This window comes from Saimiri boliviensis, chromosome 13 (genome assembly GCF_048565385.1).
Source record: "Saimiri boliviensis isolate mSaiBol1 chromosome 13, mSaiBol1.pri, whole genome shotgun sequence".
NCBI lineage: Eukaryota > Metazoa > Chordata > Mammalia > Primates > Cebidae > Saimiri > Saimiri boliviensis.
In genome coordinates this window covers 52,833,612-52,853,467 of record NC_133461.1, presented here as the reverse complement: position 1 = coordinate 52,853,467, position 19,856 = coordinate 52,833,612, and the positions used below count along the sequence as shown (strand labels likewise).

The window sequence follows — 19,856 nt, the reverse complement described above, 5'->3', positions numbered from 1 at the left end:
CTTGTCTCCTCTCTAACCTTGTCCTTCCTTCTTACCCAGCGCCCAACCTGCAGCTCCTGCTCCCACTGCCTCTAGCTTTTCTTCAGGGACTGGAGGAGAGCACAGCCACCCAGAAGATCATTTCAGAGTTAAAAACCGAGGCAAACATTACAAAAAAACTAAAGTGGTGACAACCTTGGAAACTGGGATTGCCTTCTTAATCCTGGGACATCTGGTGGCCTTAGCTCAAGCTTCACAAAGCCTCCCTATGGCTTTTTTCTGGAAAAAAAGAAGAAGAAAAAAAAGAAAATCCAGCGGGCAATTAAACTCAATCCCCGCCTTCTCATGTTCCATACCAAACCACACTGCCAGCCTGTCAGAGAGTTCTTTTCTTGACTGCCTTGTGACTCAAATGACAAAATATTTCCACTCAAAGTTTTGGGAGCTTCGCCTCCCTCTTCTTTTTTTCCTATAAATGGAACCCCAAAGGTTTGGGCTAGCTGTACTTTTTCCCTTATTTAAAATGGACTTTTCCCTTCCAGAAGCAATGATTCAGGGCTGACAATTCGACGTATTTACTTATTTGTCTACCCATCCATCCCTTTATTTATTTATTTGTTGTATAAGGTAATAGCTTATGGTACTTACCCAGAGCCAGCTGTTTGCAGGATGCCGAGAGCAGGTGGTCTGGGAGGCCTCTGATGAATTGCAAAAGACACTCACCAGCTGCCGACACTGTGTGTAATGAGCAAACCTGCAAAAATCTTTATTTTCAATTGGATTGTACCTTTAAGTAAGCCAGGGAGACAGCCAGTATAACTACAGACCATGACCAACAACCCACATAAACAGTGTGCAAACACGAGTGATTAATGTACCACTATTTCAAAACATCTAAAGCTAATGAGTCAGATTTACTAGGGTGCACAAGAGAGGGGGAGAGGGATGTGCAGGAGGAGAGAACAACTGAATGGGCCTTAATAGCCTTTAGTTGAAGCCTAAGAATTCTCCTGCCTGTGGTCCACGGTGCCATCTGAGCTGGTAAACAAACACCCTGCTGGCCCATGAAGGCCATTTTCTTTCTGGCCATTCAGGGAGAGGGGTGTTCCAGTTTCAGGAATAGAATTAGGGGAGCAAGCTGGTGTTCACCGCACCCTCCAGTGATCTCTGATGATATGCGGGGATAATGGGTTACAAAGACAGACATTAATAAGGTAAGATAAGAGGGGGGAGGTTTATTAATTTTTCAAGTAAGTTAGGATGCCCCAGGGCATGGTAAAAGTGTAAAGAATCTGGTGAGCGATGAGGGGCTCGCCTGATTAATGCAAGTCAGCTGTCCTCCGAGGGCCATAGCAATAATGATGAGATTATGGAAGAACCTACTGAAGACAAATGAGATGCGTGTGGAATAAAAACGAAGTGTCCTAGTTACTCTTTTGGAGTGCATGGTGGATTTTTATCAAGGAAGAACAGAGGCACAAATGATAGCCTGAGGAAGTGGGACTCTGCTGGTTCTGCTCAAGTGCGTTCTGCCTGGGCCTTCCAGGAATTCTGGGCCTGCCCTGGAGAAGAAGTGCTGAGAAGGCAGTGCATCCAGCAACGAACACCTTCCACGTAGGCAGATCAGAGGGAGCAGGGCTTGGCTTGCTGCCTCCACCGGCCCCCATGGCCTGTGACTTGGCCTTCAAGCACCGCCCTGCCCGACCCTCCCCTTCCTGCTGCTGTTTCCTCCAGGATGTGCTGGGAGCTGGGCTGCCTTGTGGGTCAGACGTCCCCCATCTGTTTCTGCCCCGTCAATGCTGACTGATTAATTTGGAGCTGGAGAAAAGGGAACTTGCATTATTTGTCTTTTCCTTTTCGGAATGCTCACTGGGTGTTACGTCCTGTCTCTGCGTGGTCCTGGTCTTGCTTGTGTACTTCTCTTCCCTGACTTGCCATTCAGTCTGTACCTTCCCATGGAGGCAGAGACAGTGTCCCCACTCAACCCTGGCCTTTCACGCCCACGTGCAGACCGTGGCGGCAGGCGCCCTTGAGCTTCAACACGCAGAGTCATTTGAGGAGCTGGCTAAGAAGGTGGCTTTAGGTCTTAGCCTCCAAAGAGTTCAGGCTAGATACCAGGAATCTGCCTTTCCAGTAAGCACCTCACAGGTGGTTCTGATGCTCAGGTGCTCAGTTGATAGTTTGGGAAACACTTTGAAAGGGTATGAGATGGAGCATGGGCTGTCTCTGATAGATTCTTCTGAATGTTGAGGTGCCTAAAATTTCACTGAGTGATTTGCCTTTTTACATCAATTCACTAAGACTTAAGGAGGTCAGGGTAAGATGTCAGCCTGCCACCTCCACCTCCCACCATGCAGTGGTCACCCCTTACGTCATATTTAGAAATGACTCCCTTAGTGTGAGTCTGTTTATCACACTGGAGCAGACAGCTTAGAGCAGGCGTCCTCAGACTACGGCCTGCGGGCCGCATGCGGCCCCCTGAGGCCATTTATCCAGCCCCCCCCCCACCCCCGGCCACACTTCAGGAAGGGGCACCTCTTTCACTGGTGGTCAGTGAGAGGAACACAGTATGTGGCGGCCCTCCAACAGTCTGAGGGACAGTGAACAGGCCCCCTGTGTAAAAAGTTTGGGGATGCCTGGCTTAGAGCATGATGTCCAGATTTCTAGGGAAAGAGTCATGAGATCAAGTTGGAGAGGAGGAGGCAGGAGGGCAGAGGATGGCCTGGAAGAACAAGGACCTGCTGGGGAGGCAGGATAGAGGCAATGGGTCCCCTGGGGCCAAAAGCAGAGGTAGGGGAGCCAAGGAGGAGGGGGCGAGGGTGGCAGTGGGGAAGCCAGTGGTTTTCAACTTTTGTTTTGCAAAGCGTTTCTTTTCAAATGAAATCTAAGTGGAAATTTCAGTCAATAAAACCAATTAAGTAATTTATTAATATACATTTTAATTTCAAATGTATAACAATTCTATTTATGAAGTTGATAAATTATATAGATGAAGCTGTTGGAATGAACCCAAAATTTAGAAACTGGTGGCTACAGATAATAGTTCAGCCTTAGATTATCCAGAATCAGCAAATTGGCTCAGATTAATGCTGTAAAGGACAAGTTTGTTGGCAGCAGGCTTTCCAATTTTAGGAGATTCCCTTAGTCAAAGTGATTTGGACTCTTGCATGAGGAGTAGCAGGAAATTTATATTTGAAGGTTGAATCACTTACAGTGTTTAGTGTTTAGTAAATGTTCAAATTCCTCTCATTGAAAAGTCACTGCAGAAAGCAACCAGGGCATTGAAACTGTGCGACCCGCAGAGACCCTTCCCAAAGCAAATGAGAGCGAGGAGTTGTTAAGCCGAGTCCAGGTTTATCGGGATCTGCGGGCAACCCAGGTGGGAGGGGAGCTGAGCTGCACCCAGCAGCTGCCGGAGAGGGTTTTTATAGGGGCGGCGGCCTGTTTAGGCGAGGTGTCGTGGAGTGATTGGTGGAGGTTAAACAAAGGAGAGGGAAGAGCCTTGTGGCAAAAGGGGATTGGCTAGGTTTTGGCGGGCTGATGCCGGGGCGTGTACGGGTTTTGGCGGGCTGACGCAGGAAGGCGATTGGCTAGTCCTGTTGCTGGGCAGACCAACCTCCAGAGGCCTGCTGGATGTGGGCCCCAGAGGCGGCCTGCTGGATGTGGGCCCCAGATGTGGGGGATGGGCTCTTTCTACCTAACAGAAACCAGAGCTTAAATAGTCTCTGACATGGTACAGTCTCTTACTATCGCACGAGTGCAATTACCCCATGACAAGAGGAAGCCCCAAGCAGAGGCAGGAACCCTTGCTGGCATTGGATCAAGCCCTTCACTCATGTGCTCAAGGTGTGCTTGTATGCAATTTTACTTGAACCTTCACGCACAGGCCAGAATTTATACAAATATCAGTGCTGCCCTACCACATTCCTACTCAAGGAGGCAGTTCTTAGGAACTAGTAGAACCTTTATTCCCAGATCCGTACAAAATGATTTACTTGGTAGGCACAAGTTCACAATGTGCTAAAGCTTGTAAGTTTTAAAAACTTAAAATTTATATTGAATTTATATTAAAAATGGAATGCACTTTCACGTGTGTTAAATTTCTGTACATAGGTATTTCACGCGTTGACATTTAAATGTAATGTACATTTAATTTACATTAAAAATGGGTAATTTTTTTTTTCAGATTTGGGGATAGGGAGTAGGAGATAGGTGCCATACATTTGAAATACATATTTAAATAATGAAATTAAAATATGTATAGAGCCCTTGGATGCCTTCCGAGGAATGTAGGATTTGGAAAATCAGAGGCTTGGGCCAGGACTGTGCCTAAGACTCCATCACTAAGGATAAGGTGGGCAGCAGGAACAGGAAATTAAGGAATGTCTCAGAGCATCTTTGCTAACACTAGATTTTTATTTCATTTAGCTACTTGTGCAAGAAGCTACAATGAGAAAAAAATAGCAAGAAATAGATGAGGGAAGGAGGTGCTGTAGAGAGAAAAGCAGAGAATGGATTGTGCTGAGATAGAGATGCTCAGATGAAGAAGCTGGCCCTAGCACCCATAAAGCTGGAAAGAAAGTAGGGCCTCGGAAAGTTCTGGAAGGAAAAAGGCGAGGAAAGAAAAAGGCAAGGAAGTGGGATGGAGAGGAGGCAGATAAACCAAGAAGGACTTTGGAAGCATGTAAATTACAAGGGAATGAGGAAGAGCCTTTACTGAAACAGTCTGTGAAGTTTGTGCTAGCGCTGAGAGCTTCATTTTAGCGTACTGGCAAGGAGGTAGGTGCTCAAAGGCCTTTGTCTTGGAAGCCCATGTGGCTCCCCAGGCCTTGGCACTTTAAACTCCGTCCATTTGCTCTCACTGTTCCTCTCTGCCTGCTTGCTGTGGTCGCTTCTCGGCTGTCTCCCACTTAGCCCACTGAGGCTTGGCCATCGAGTAGAACAGACTCGTTTTCCTTAGGTCTGTGCTGCGCATACCGACTAACCCGCTTGCTGTACAGGTGTGGCCCCTCTCCAGGGCCTGGCACCTCATTGCTATGGTAACGGAAGACACGCTGATCATCCGGATTTTGCCTCCGAGACTTGGGCTGTACAAGCTGCTTTCCTGGAGTAGCTTGTCCTTTTGCAGTTAACCTAGATGTCTGGGGAGAAGAGCTTCTCCCAACAGGATGGCAGGCAATGCTTCCAGATGCGGTCACTTGGCACGTCTGAGCCGAATGTCTCCATAAAAATATGATGTAATTAACAGAGCCGCAGCAGCTGGAACAATTCAGTACCTCACATTGATTTTCCATGTCTCCTGTTTACTTTCAGATCTGCAGTGACAGAAAATCAAAGAATTATAATGGTGTGCGTGAGGGCCCGATGCTGGGTCGGCATTTCCTTGAGAAATCCTAAGATTAATCAGTTTCCTATCACTCAATCATCTCTTTTCAATTCTAAAGGAAAACTGTCCTCCAAAATGCTATGAAATAGCAGTCTATTTTTGGATATTAAAAAAATCAATTGTACTATTTTAAAATTTGAGGGGAGTGTTTTAAAAGTCAGCCCGAAGCAATGTTCACTTGTCTGTTTTCTCCTTCAAGTTTAATAGGAGTTGGCAACGATATTTGGGTACAGTGAGACATAAGTACTGTATTCACCCCTCCCAAATTTTGTGGGCTTGGAAAGTTACTTGGTGGAACCAAAGACAGGAACTGCGTTCCAAGTTTTTTCAGTCACTGAAATGAAGGAAAGTAAGTTTCCCCAGATGTAGTTATTCATGAGCCTTCATCTGAAGCAGGGTTGGTTTAATCATAGTTGTTCATTGGATTTCTAGCTCTGTCAGGTGAAAGTCAGAATCGGGTTAATTTCACTTTGGGTTTCTTAAAATGCTGGAGGAAATAAGCAGAAGGCTGCGGTTATAGTGGGGAAACAGGCCTCTGTCTGAAGTCAGCTTGCTCCTGACTGCCTTGGAAGGCGTATTAAGTGGTCTTGCTTTTTTACCACACTCCATTGTCTTGGTAGATTCTGTGTCTTGGCCGTACTGCAAGAACTCATTTTTCTTTGACTTTTTATTCATTCAAGCAACATAACCATTTCATAAATGATTAGGAAAATAGAGAAAAGAAGAAAATTGCCCATAATTTTACCTCTCAAACACAATAGGTATGATGGTTTTGGAGCAATTATTTTGGGTCATTTTCAAATGCTGAGTTTTGATATGATTCTAAACATAATGTACAAACAACTTTATGTATTGCTTTTTCTCTTAATATATGTCAGAAGCATTTCCGCATGTTATGATTAGTTTCAGTAAATAGCTTTTTAACTGCTGCCCAAGCAGTTGGAACAATTCAGTCCCTCGTATTGCGTTTCCATGTGACCTATGGAAGTAGAGACACCGTATTAACTATTTCTGTATTTTGAGACAATGGATCAAATACATTTTTCACTGTAATTAATCCCATGGTAAGTAGCTTTATACATAAACCTTTTCTATATATAAGATAATTTCTTTAGGATAAACCCCTAGAAATTACAGGATGAAAGTGCATAAATATTTTATGACTCTTGATATTTCTTGTTGATCTTCAAAACTATTACATGATTTTATATTATCACCTAAAATGTTTGCGGAATCGTGCTTTATGAGGGTATTTTATTGACTAAATTTGCAGTACTGAGAGAGCTTTATGTGTGCAGTTTGATGATGCTGACAGATATCCCGGAGGTGAACATTTTTTAAAGATGTTCTCTTTATGTTTAACATACAGAAGTTAATGTTAATCACGATGCCTATTTTGTTTAACATACAGAAGTGACTTTATTAAAGCCATTTCTTCTAAATGTGCAATAAACTATGAATTCTTTGCCTGGTTCTAATGTTCTATCTCATCAAACCTCATAAAACTAATTAGCATCATACCCCCTCAGTTTGCCTGTGAATTTTGAAGATTATATGAATTTCTCTTCCATGTGAAATAGAATTTGGTGGGTATCCCTTTGCTGGGAATAACTCCTTTGAAAAATAGAAAAAATATTGAGGGGAAAGAGAGTACATTTTCTGGGAAAAGAATAAGAACCCAGAGAGATGGAGTGAGAATTGTACCACAGAGTCCCAGCAGCAGATGTTTTGGGTGTTGAAACTCCCACCAGAACAGCTGCAGAAATGTAGAATCACATCTGGGTGTGTGACGCGGCTGCATCATTACCTACAGACAGCAAAACAGCCAGATGCTTCCAATTCATTTTAAGGACTAAGCTTCAGGTCTGAACCTGTGAATGTCTCCACTTCCCAACCAACGACTTATCAATTGCCGAGACAGCTCATGAAAACGTTGCCTCGCGGGCACTTGAAGGACAAACCTCGGCTGCGGCAGGTAGAGGCAGAGTGCAGCTGCTGCACACCCGGCCCTGCAGCTCTAGCTCGCTCTTGAGCTGGAGGATAAAGCCATCAAAACTCTTCCACACGACGGTGGCTGCATGGCTTGTCACTGCTGTGTGAGGCTTCTGAGGGCACATTCTGTTTAATGTCTGCTCTAGTTCTTCAAATTCTCATCTCTCTCTCCCTCTTTTTCTCTTTCCTCTTTCACTGTCTTCTCTCTCTCTCTCTCTCTCACTCTCTCTCTCTCTCTCTCTCTCTCTCTGTGTGTGTGTGAGAGAGAGAGAGAGAGAGAGAGAGAGAGAAAACCTTTCTCCTCTTTCCTTCTCTACAGTCTCCCAAATATAAGCTTCTCCCTAGGATGGTTGAACAAATAATTGGGGCATCATGATGGTAGTAAATGGTTCTTAAGACTTGGACACACACTGTGATTTTTTAGTGCACAGCTACTGTGTCATTTCTCTTGCCTTACATGGATATGGAAGTCAGTAAAACTGTCCCCTGGTGACAGGGCTCCAGCCTACAGACAGGCTGATCACAGACTTCAGCAGCCTCCTGGTCTTTCTGACCCAGTACCAAGGGGTGCAGGGCAGCTCACAGGCTGTGGGGGAAGGTCATTCTGTATATAACTCTTAGCCCCAGGAGAAAAGAGTTGTTCAATGGGAAAGCCTCAGGAGAAAAAAGTTACTCAGCGGTGTAAATCTCAACACCTACTGATATTCAAGAGATAGGTTTCTTTCAGGAGCAGCCTGTGTACCCCTCTCCATCCCCATGGAGGGAGCAGAAGCTGACCAGAAACATTTGGTGAAAGATAAGCTGTCTTCAACCATCACACTCAATTTCCTGCAGGAACATCACATTTGTTATTAGCAGTATTTTTATTGTGCCTGACAACCAAAATCATTCACACAGAGCTTGCAAATGGGAAGGCCAAGGAAGTTGTCTCGTCAGCCCAGCTGAGGCTTCGATCCATCTCTTTGATTGTCATTCAGAGTCCTCTGCATAACTCTCTTTTGAAGGAAAAATTGTAAAATATAATGGATCATAAAGAGGTTAAGATCCACCAAAGAATTATTTCTGGGGAGAGAGGACAGTTTCACAGAGGACGAAATGGAAGCCGAAAGAGGTGAAATAACTGGCCCAAAGTTTCAAACTGGAGTCTGGCCCCAGATCCCAGGTAGTTGAGCACAGAGCTCCACTGTGTATTTTTCATCACACTGCCTCTTTATTGGCCAATACTGCACCAGGGTCAAGTAGGATATGGTTAACTTTAGAACTCTGGGCTTCTGGTAGCGAAGGTCATTAAATTTGAGTGATGTTGGAAATACATGCTCAGTACTACAAAGAAAAATTAGCACTGAGACAAGGGATCTCTCAGCAAGGCAATTTTTACTTCCTGCAGGAAGGGTACCCTTGCTGGCCATCTTGCCACAAGAGTGCAACGAACAAAGGAAAAGCAGACATATTTCTCCCTTACGCATTTGGGACTGTCCTTACTGCTGTGTCTGATCTCGGTTGGAGCCAGATCTCACAATCTAAACTAAAACCCAATTAGCTAACAACTTAAAATTTTTCTAAACAAGTAAAAGCAATGGAGAACAGAAAGGAAGTCCAAATAAGGAAGGGGCACAGGCTGCGAGTTGGCACATGCCTGTGAGCACGACCAACACAGATAGCTTGGTTCAAGCACAAGGACATAGAATGTACTACATGCCTGTAAGCATGTTTAACAGCAACATAGGGCTTAACGAAGAGTTATTAACAAAAAAGCAAGAAGGATTTATTCTTTAACAAAAGAAACTTTGAAGAGGAACTTTTCTACTTTCCACAAGTGACATGTTGAGTAAAATGATCTTAGAGTTGAAAAAATGGACGTGTTATTCATATCCATTGTGACCTATGAGAGGTGTCTCCTATTGAAACACTTCTTATTCAGCAATAATAATAATAATAATAAAGGAGTATTTATTGAAGTGTGGACCAACTGCTGTGGGAAGGACTGTGAAATACAAGATGTATATCCTGCCGTTAAGGTACTTATAATCTGGTGAGATTAGCAGAGATAAGAAGAATCGTTAAGTATATTCAAGATGGTAGAAGCAGGGCTATGAAGGTTTGTCTATGCTGTGGAGTCCTCAAGGGGATGAGTGTCTTGAAGCTTAGTGGGCAAGGAAACCCTTCAGCCAGTGAGATTTGGGGAAAGTTTGTTAGGGTGGGGGTGAGGGTCTGAATTTGCAAAGGTGCAAAGAACTCCAAATATAGAGTAAAGGAGAAACAGTCCAGAGATTTGGAATTCGAGAAAAAGGGTAAAATGAGAAATGATAAAGCATGTTGAGGGAGTGGCTACTTTGTGTAGTGTGTAAAGCAGAAAAGGCTGAAGAGAAGACTTGGAATCAGATTGCAGTAATCTTGATGACCCTAGTCCAGGAAAGTGGAAACGGCAATACTGCTTGTCAGCTGGGGCACTGACTGCTTTGATAATAAGTGGGCTTCCATCAAAACTCGGTGAGTGGCATGTTGACCAAAAGGACTAGAGCTTGAGTTTAAAGCCAACTAACAAACCCTATGTGTTTTACGTTTTCACCACCTAGCACTTCTTTTGGCAACTCTGTAGAAGATTGTCTTATATCCTGACTTTGTCTTCAGCAAAGTCTCTGTAGCCACCTTCCAACTCAAATGGAACAACCAGGAGGGACATGCCAAAGGATGCCACATGACGACCTCTGCCACCAAACACCTGTTCCAGAAGGAGCTAGTAGAGGATTATGACTAGTTCTTCACTGTGAATTTATTAAAATCAGAAGAAAATACACACGAAAGGAGATCTGATGAGACCTGACTCGAGGTACAGGCTGAACATTCAGTAGGATGGCTTTTGTGGCACAAAGAGGAAGCCCTTTGGGCAGAACCTCAAGTGTTGTGAAATGGCACCCAGCCCTATGGGGGAACCCAATAGAATGGCAGTGGCTGAGAACTTCTGTCCACAAGGCAGCTGCTGCTCCTCCAGCAGCGTAATTTAGACATAACTAAGTGTTCAGAGCTGGAATGAGCCATACTCTGTATTTAGTGCAACTCCTCATCTCAGTAAATGTCTTGATTCTTGGTAAGGTTAGCAGTCATCTGCCTGAGATCTCTCACTTTTGTTAGGGAATGGCTGTGAGCCTAATACCAAGATCAGCTGTCGGCTTTGCTATCATTTCTTTTTTTTTTTTTTCTTTTTGAAATAGAGTCTCACATGGTCACCCGGGCTGGTGTGCAGTGGAGTCACATGGTCACCCGGGCTGGTGTGCAGTGGCGTCACATGGCCACCCAGGCTGGTGTGCAGTGGCGTCACATGGCCACCCAGGCTGGTGTGCAGTGGCGTCACATGGCCACCCGGGCTGGTGTGCAGTGGCGTCACATGATCACCTAGGCTGGTGTGCAGTGGTGTGATCTTGGCTTGCAGCAACCTTCATCTCCTGGGTTCAAGCGATTCTCCTACTTCACCCTTCCGAGTAGCTAGGATTACAGATGCCTGCCACCATGCAAGGCTAATTTTTTGTATTTTTAGTAGAGATGGGGTTTCACTATGTTGGCCAGACTGGTCTTGAACTCCTGACCTCGTGATCCACCTACCTTGGCCTCCCAAAATGCTGGGATTACAGGCATGAGCCACTGTACCTGATCTGCTATCACTTCTGCTACCATTTGAGGACTTAAGAACTTCCTCTTGCTGGGCCAAGTGGCTCATGCCTGTGATCCTAATGCTTTGGGAGGCAGAGGTGGGAGGATCCCTTGAAGCCAGGAGTTCAAGACGAGCCTGGGCAACTAAGAGAGACCCTGTCTCCATGAAAAAAAAAAAAAGCAAAATATTATCTGAGCATGGTGGTGCACACCTGTAGTCCTAGCTACTCAGGAGGCTGAGACAGGAATATCTCTTGAGCCCAGGAGTTTAGGAGTTCATGGCTGTGGTGAGCTGTGACCATGTCACTGCACTCCAGCCTGGGCAACAGAGTGAGACCCTGTCTAAAAAAAAAGAACTTCACTTGGGGCCTGTCATTTTATTATTTCTCCTAGAACGTATATTTTTAAGACTAAGGCAGCAATGTCTTTCTTATGGGCAATGTATATTCATTGCTGAAGGTCTTAAGAATTATCAGATACAGTTTCAAACAGGCAAGTAGTTACAAAGAACAAATATAATTGGAAAGAGTTGAGGTACAGTTTAAGAAATAAAATTTAGATTCTGGATCTCCCACAGGGCTGGTGTGTCCACCTGTATAACTCGAGGGAGCATGGGTCATGTGGAGTTTGATGGGAATAGTGTCCCCTGCAGTTGGGCAATGCAAGGCTGGCTCATGACCACTGCAGGTTGATTTCTGCCAGACTCTCCCAGCAGTAAGAACATTTTCCTTAGGACCAATGTTATTTTTCTCTCAGTCCAAGCCAGAATCTTTCCTACACAATCTAAAAAGCAATTTCTTTCTGCCTGATTCCCCGATGCCCATCTTGTATTTCTGGCAAAACAGCACCTGTGCCTGGCTCAGCCTGGGTCTCCCTTCACGGTTTCTGGCATCAACAACAGGCTTCCTGCTTATTCCTTCAAACCTTACTTCCTGTCATGTTGCTGTCTGTCTGTCTCATTCTCTCTCTCTTATCTATTTCTTTATATTCATTTATTTGGTATTACTTTTATAGGTATTAAAGCCATCTATGTGGACATGATTTTAACGATTTGGCCAGGTATGATGGCTCATGCTTGTAATTCCAGTGCTTTGGGTGGCCAAGGCAGGAGATTGTTTGAGCCCAGGAGTTTGAGACTAAAGTGAGCTACGATGATGCTGCAGCACTCAAGCCTGGGTGGCAGAGCAAGATCCTGTCTCACAAACAAACAAACGAACAAACAAACCCCTCCAACTCAGGTTCAGCCATCCAATGTACCAGTTAAAGGTTTAAAATCAAACCTAACAGCACCCTAGTTTCACTTTTCTCCACCCCCATTTTCTCTTCATTCATCGCCAGCTCCTTCTAGAGCTTTGAGTTTTTTTCTTATGTCCCTGCACATTTGTAAATAATTTGCTAATGTTGCTAATTCTTGATTTATCTGTTTTAGATTTTATCTATTTACTCTGTATTATGTTCGTGAAGTTTTTCTCTAATCATTCCCTTCCTCTCTCCCTTCCTCCTCAACATATTTACAGCACATTTTCATATTTATAGACCACATTCAGAGTTTACATTGTTGTGGCTATGTAAATATTATTTACTACTGAGCCAAATAAGTATTTTATTTACATCTAGTTTATTATACAAGGTTTTCCCCAGAAGTTAATAACTGTCTTTTTTTTTTCCCTTTGCTTAGTGTTCTGTGAACCTATCACTAATTTTCCTTGTATCTTCTGACAGCTGTGTAAACGCATCTCACACAGTTTTCCCCAAGTTAGAGATATTAAATAATCTAGAATTCTCCCACCTGGCCCCTACTCCCAGCTTGGAGGCTTTCCTCCTAGAGTTCTCCAAACTCCCACAGTCTGCCTTGGTTGCCCTTTAGGCTCATTGAACAGTTGTTTTGGGATTCCTCTCCTATGTTATTCTGGGGTTTGTTTTCTACTCTCTCCTTTCCTGGATTCCAATTTTGTTTTATTTGTCTTAGTCCATTTGTGTTGCTATAGAGGAATACCTGAGGCTGGGTGATTTATAAAGAAAAGAGATTTATTTGGTCCACAGTTCTGCAGGCTGTACAAGAAGCGTGGTGCCAGCATCTGCTTCTGTTGAGGACCTCAGGAAGCTTCCAATCACGGTGGAAGATGAAGGGAAGCAGGCATCCCACGGCAAGAGGAAGAGCGAGTGAGAGGGAGGAGGTGCTAGGCTCTTTTCAACAACCAGTTTTCATGAGAACTAAGAGCAAGAACTCACTCATTCCTGCGAGAATGGCACCAAGCCATTCATGAGGGATCTACCTCCACAACCCATACCTCCCACCAGGCCCTACCTCTACCACTGGGGATCAACTTTCAACATGACATTTGGAGGTTCAAATATCCACATCATAGCACTTTGTGGGCTGATAAAACATTTTAGGGAAACACTGACTCCAGTTAGTCTTGAGAAAGGGGGCATAGAGATATATTTCCTTAGTCTGTTTATCTGAAAGTTCATTGTTCTATTCTCGTACTTGAGTAAGAGCTTGTCTTGGTATAAGTGTAGACTGAACATATGTTTTTTTTCAGAATATCACTTGCTATATTGTCATCTGGCCTCAGTGTTGCTATAAGAGGCATGATGCCATTTTTATTCCTTGTCCTCGGTGACAGGTTTTCTTTTCTGCCAACTTACAATCTATCCTATTTTTCATATTCTGAAATTTCATAATATTTGCTTAGGTAGTTTTTTGGTGGTTGTTTTAAATACACGATGCTAGGCCTTCTCTGGAAACTCATGTCTTTCAGTTCTGGGAAATTAAACCACTTATTTGATTATTTCAAACCCCCTAGTTCTCTCCATTTTCCCTTCTTGGAATTTCAGATGTTGGATACATTGGCTAATTTTCTTTGTCTTCATTTCCACCTTTTTCTTTGACCTTTTGAGGAGAGTTACACAACCTTATCTTCCAAGTGTTCTATTGAATATTTTTTCTCTTGGCTAATTTCCCCAATTTCTTTTTTCACTCTGATACTTTTTCATTGCATCTTATTCTTGTTTCATGTATGCAACACTTTCTCCAAACTTTCTGATAATAATGAGTATAGGGTTGGTTGTTTTTGTTGTTTATTTTTCTGCTCCCTCTATTGCTTCTGTCTTCTTAGCCCTGAAACAAAAAGTTCGTTTAGTTCTCTTTTTTCATAGTCGAGGTCTTCTTTAAATGTCTGGTGATTCTTAAATGTCAAATAGGCAGATAAGGAGGCAAAGCCTTTCTATGGCTTGCCCCTCAGTAAGCATTGTCAGGAGATAAGTGGGTTTACTTGATGAAGAACATTTCAGATGGAGTCTCTGTGGATCTTGTCCATAGGGCCAGTCAATCTTTTTGGAGAATTATCCTTTATTTTCATGGCTGGAAGGTATACAGCTGAGCACTCATGTTCTGGAAGCAGAGACAGAAAGGGCACTCAGAAGGCAGACTTCCACCTAGTGCCTTGCTTCAGCCTCACCCCCTGTTGTTACCACAATGTGAAGACTCTGGTTGAAGTTCTCTAAAGAAGACACGTTTAACTGCCTGGAAAGGATAGAGCCGGGGATGGGCTGGGAGAGACCAGAGGGAAAGAGCTAGCATTTGGTGAACTGGGGTAGAGTGAGGGAAGAAACAGATACATATTGTGTACAGATACAGACTTTTAGTCAGTCCCTCTGCTCCAAGCTCAGGCCTCCCTCCAGCTTCTGTGGAATCTGCAGTGTGCAGATGTCCAGTCTGTCAAGGGTTCTGTGGGTGACCTTGTATGAATCTTTCATTACAGCCTCTTCTGCTCTGCTGAGATAACTGCCATTTCCCCATCCCTTTGCCCCCTCCAAAAATCTGACATTTCTTACTCACGGCTGTTACCTCTCTGGTTCTTGCTGACTTGTGAGTTTACATCTTTTTAATTCTTTTATTGTCATTTCAGTTAGGATTCAGGCGGGAAAAGAGATAAACATATATACTCTATTTACCATATCTGACCTAAAGTCTCCTGTTTTTTTTTTTTTTTTCTTTTTTTTTTACATGGCTTTCTGAAGTCACACATGGAGGCCCAGGCATAGAGAACATCAGGTAAATAAGAATTCCTGTAAGTCTTGGAGGCTGCTTCAAACAGAGAAGCCTCACCTGGCTGTGGGGTCTCCTGGCCTCTGAGAATCCTCCTTTATACTGGCTTGGTGGCGCCAGGGCTGGAGGCGCCTCAGGGAATTTTCCCCTCTTGAGCAGCTGCTGAAGCATCAGGCACAGGAGCATGGGAGACAGACCTCTGGGATGGCTTTTGTGTAATTAATCGAGGTCTGAAGCAATATTATTTCTTATTTAACCACAATGCTCAGATTCACTCCAAACTACCCCATCACATTTACTAAATAAAAAAATAAGTGAAGAAAGAATCTTGGGGTTATGTTTCATGGAAAGCCTGTCAAACAAGAAAGGCTCTTCCTCCTTATCTGCCTGTTTGACTTGCAAGCGGACTGTTAGCAGTTAGTATTTTTCAAGTTTTCACAAGTGTCCTGTAGAGAACTGGACAGGAGCAATGCTTATTAAAATAACATGATAAATATAAACAACAGCAAAAGACTTTGCCATCAAGAAAGTGCCAAACAGAAAATACTGTTAGACCAAAACAATCATAATAACCCCCTCCTCTAAAGAAACAAAACAAAAACATCATAGATAAAACCCCTTCTCTCTCTCTCTCTCTCTCTCACACACACACACACACACACACACACACACACACTAGGGAAGACAATCTTGCTTATGAGCAGCTGAATTTTCAAAATCCTTAAGAGATTTATTAGAAATTGATTTGTAACTGCAATTTATTTTTTCTTTTATTACTGCAATGTTCATTAAATATCATTGTTATACAGTGCATCAGCTGTGGATTAGAAACAGGCCTTTCATTTCCTTTTAGGCCGAGCTTGGCAAGAATTGAGATGCTATCAGAAATATGAAAGTTTCTGTTGCAGCTGAATTGCATCCTGTACCTTCTCCCCAACCCAATCTGACCAGTGTCCTTATAAGAAGAGGACACTTGGACATGGAGACACCGGAACCTGCATATATAGAAGAAGGTCCCTGTATGGATACAGCAAGAAAGCAGAGATCTGCAAACCAAGGAGAAGGGCCTCAGGAGAAACCAATTTGCCTACACCTTGATCTTGAACTTTAGTCTCCACAATTGTGAGAAGGTAAATTTCTGTTGTTTAAGCCCCACACCGTCTGTGATATTTCGTTGTGGCAGCTCTCGCAAATTAATATGGTTCATTTTCCACCATATTTGATTTGAAATTTGGATATAACAAAGAAGATCATGAAAATAGTAACAGTAAGATGCTTCTAAAAGCCAACTTTTGCTAACAGTTGAAAAATCAGGTATTAGACCATCGTTGAGAAACATGACACATATGGGATCACATTGGCCTCATCACCTGTGAGCTGAAGGTTTAAGGTGCTGAGTTGAGCTGAGGTTGGGCTTGCAGAGTCAGAACTTGGAGCCTCAGACTCTCTGTCCCCTTAGGGCTTGTCCTCAGTCTGTCGCCTCTGAATCTGGCAGGGGGAGGACTCTGAAATAGAAGGTCTTAAAGGGGAAGGGAAGAGTAGATTGGGGCGTTTCCTGGCGGCAGGTGTCCCTGATGGGAAGTGAATCAGGGGTCCATCCTGCCTTCTCAAACACCAGTCGGCATGGACAGCAGCAGCCTGGGTTGTGGAATGCTGCAAGGGGCAGCTGGAGAAATGGCCTCTCACTCATACAGAATATGCTTAATGGGCAGAGTGCCCTGGAGTCACCTGGGCCATCTTATTTCTCTCATTCAGGCTGAAGAAGAGAGGAAAAAGTATGGCATTCACGTAACTAGACACTCAAAGTGCTCGTACTGGGCTAGTAACTTGGCTGAGGAAACAGCTGGGCACTGGCCTGTGCCTGGAGATTGAAGGTTGTCACAATTTGCCAGAAGCCAGCAAGAAAAGCCAGGGCATCGTGTTTAGCCTGTACTCACCATCAGGAACTGCGTCACCCTCTGTGAGTGCAATGCTCATGCTGACCAAAGTCCTAGGTCCAAACAGTAAACCACTAAAATGAGTAAAATTGAGGGAGAGTTACAAAGACAGAAACAGAGAGGAAAGGAGGGAAGGGGGAGGGAGAGAGAGGGAGAGATGGAGATTTAGAGAGAAATAGGGAGAGACACAGGGAAAGCACACAGAGGAGGAGACAGAGACCGAACAGAGAGAACCAGACAGCCTGGGGGAAAGCAAGTCCCCATGCCTGGGCTGAGAGGCTGCGAGAGCCTCACCCCCCCGACTCTAGATCTGCTCTCATTCCTACCTCTTAGCCTGTTTAACCCGTTGGAGCATCCAGGCTTAAGGAAGCCCATGGAGCCTTGTAAATGTGATATGGTTTCTAATGGATACCCTGTGAATTCCCTGAAGTGGAACAAAAAAGCTTGTGGGAACCAAGTTAATATTTCTGGGTTTTATTTAAATAAGGGGTTATGCCTGGGATTCAGTCCCGTGAGCTGGACATCTCATCCAGGTGGGAGAGTCAAATGAAGAACTGAATCCTGGGGGTGGCCCTCAAGACTCGGGGCAAGGCATGTTCTTTCTTCCTAAATGAGTCTTGATTGCAAGAGCGGGGCTTTCTCTCTGGTGCTTGTTAAATACTGTATTTATGCTGTGTATTTGTATACAGTGGGATTAAGGGACCAAACTGAATTACTGATGATGGTTGCTTGAAGGGGTGTTTGACTAGGAGATTTACACAGTGTTCTTAATAATCTTTTTTATTTATTTATGGAATGTTATCATTCCAAACGTACAGTTCTGCCATCCCTTAGGAAAGATACTTTCTATTGGAGGGCCACCAGCTCTGCATGTTGATTTGAAAAGAGATAAAAGAGCATCTGGCCACCACAGCACAGGCTGACTTCCCTCCCTCTTCATTATGCAGAGAGCTGATGCAATTTTTGCTTCTTTCCTATTTATACAAATAAAGACGACGATTTGGGAAATATGTCATGCTGGCATTAAACACCACCAATCTTGCTGGGTTGAGATGTACACGTTCCATTAACAACAATTATATTGTATAATTAAGGTTTTGGTCCCCAAAGTCTGACTCGCAAGCTTCCTCAAATATGGATGGGTTTATGGAAGACGTTAAAATAAATATACCCCTCCCATCACCCTCCTCCACCTCCCCATTCCTCGCCCCGCTTTCAAAAGCACCACCAGTACCTGAGACAATGACTTGGTCTGCAGTAACAGTGGGGTTCAAGTGCCCTCTAGTGTAGCTATGGCTGTGTGGATATGAAAATTGAAAAGCTTTGAACAGGCAGACAAATGCCTGCAAGCAGAATCGTCGAACATTCCTGTACATTCGGTGGGGCTCCTGTGTATGAGTTCCACATGCTCAACACTGGGTGCAGGCAGGTGATTTGGAGCCCTCAGGATGAGGCTGGCCATGTAATCTTGCTATAATGCTGCTCTCCATCATTCTTTTGTGGACCTCTCAGTTCCAGTTGAGGTGGAAATTTCCCAAGGCGTATGCAGTCTTGGCACACACACGTGTAAACAGTCACAGGGAAAGGGCTAATGAGGTTCAAGCCCTTGCACCTGGGAGTGTCTCTTGACCCTTACTCCCCCCACTGCCAGCCCCCACCACAGTCTTGGCACGTTTCACTCTTCCAGCAGCTGGAGAGAGCTCTGACCTGTGTCTCATCAGTGAATGCTGGTAGTGGTGACAATAATGAATTTCTAATGGCAATTAACACAGTGACAGGGTTTATAAATTATAGATTATGACAACACTCCCTGTGATCTGGTTTTTTCCTTTGAAGACCACCTGGCTATCGATAATGGTCTCACCAGCCAAATCCTGTATTTGTGGGCCAAGACAGAAGAAGAACAACCATTAAAAAAAGCTGAAAATCTTAGAGCGGACTCACATCTTAAGTAGGAGAATAAGTGTTGGCCCAAGTGCCCCAGGACTGAAGCAAATCAGACATAGAGAAGGAGGGAGAATATTAGAATGAGGCACACCTGATTCCGCTGCTAAATAGTCTGGATAGTTAAGAATCAGAATCGAGGCATTCTTCTCTTCTAGTTCTCTTTGGTGGGGATCTGTGAGCATCCAAATGACGTGAAGAGCAATATGGTTAATCTGCACTTCTTCGTGAGTACATACATTCTGAAAAAAAGTTGTGGTTGGGAAAGATGGGGCTGGGTCACTGCTCCGTCATTCCAAGACAGGACACGTAGTGTGTGGGTGCATTGATGTGTTTCCTTGCTCAAGGTGAAATTGGGTAGATTTTCTTCCAGAATTGAATGGTGGTGGATATGTGATTCCTGGGTAGGCCTACACACATAACACACAATTCTGTATTTAGTTACTCTTTAGAATCCCTAGGAGAAAATTGGCTCAGGATGGAAAAGGAAGTATGTTGAAAATTTTGGTAGACTTCCTAGAAATCTGGAAGCATGAGCAATTTCTGGAGGTGAAAATGTTAATGGGATTGAACAGATAAAAAACTCATACTAATACTAAGGTGAACAGGGCAAGATGGATTATTTTGGGAGATTTCTGTGGCAGAAACTACTGGCTATTTAAATCACCCAGTCCCTTCTTCCTTCTTAGTAGAGGACTGAATTTGTTTAGAAACTCGGTTTGTAGGAGCTTCGGAGAGCCCTCCTTGGCCCTAGAGGCAAGTGTTGATTGTGGTAAGACAATTGTGGGATGTGTATGGGAAGCCTCTAGGAAATGTTTCTCTTGAAATCCATAAAGGGAAGCCTGGGAGGAATACTTCCTCTTTACTGGATGTGGCTTCTGCATGTACCATCTGGAATGGCTATAGCCAGCTTACA

The 19,856-nt window shown here is 43.9% G+C and overlaps 1 long non-coding RNA gene across 1 annotated transcript in view; it reads left to right on the top strand.

Annotated features, from left to right (window-relative positions):
• LOC104650833 (uncharacterized) overlaps window positions 1–6,838 on the top strand; it is a 40,238-nt gene extending 33,400 nt beyond the window's left edge. The window contains exons 2-3 of the long non-coding RNA XR_744427.2: window positions 4,408–4,758; window positions 4,980–6,838. This is a non-coding gene — a long non-coding RNA (uncharacterized LOC104650833). The remainder of the gene's footprint in view (window positions 1–4,407; window positions 4,759–4,979) is intronic.
• Window positions 6,839–19,856: the final 13,018 nt, after the last annotated feature.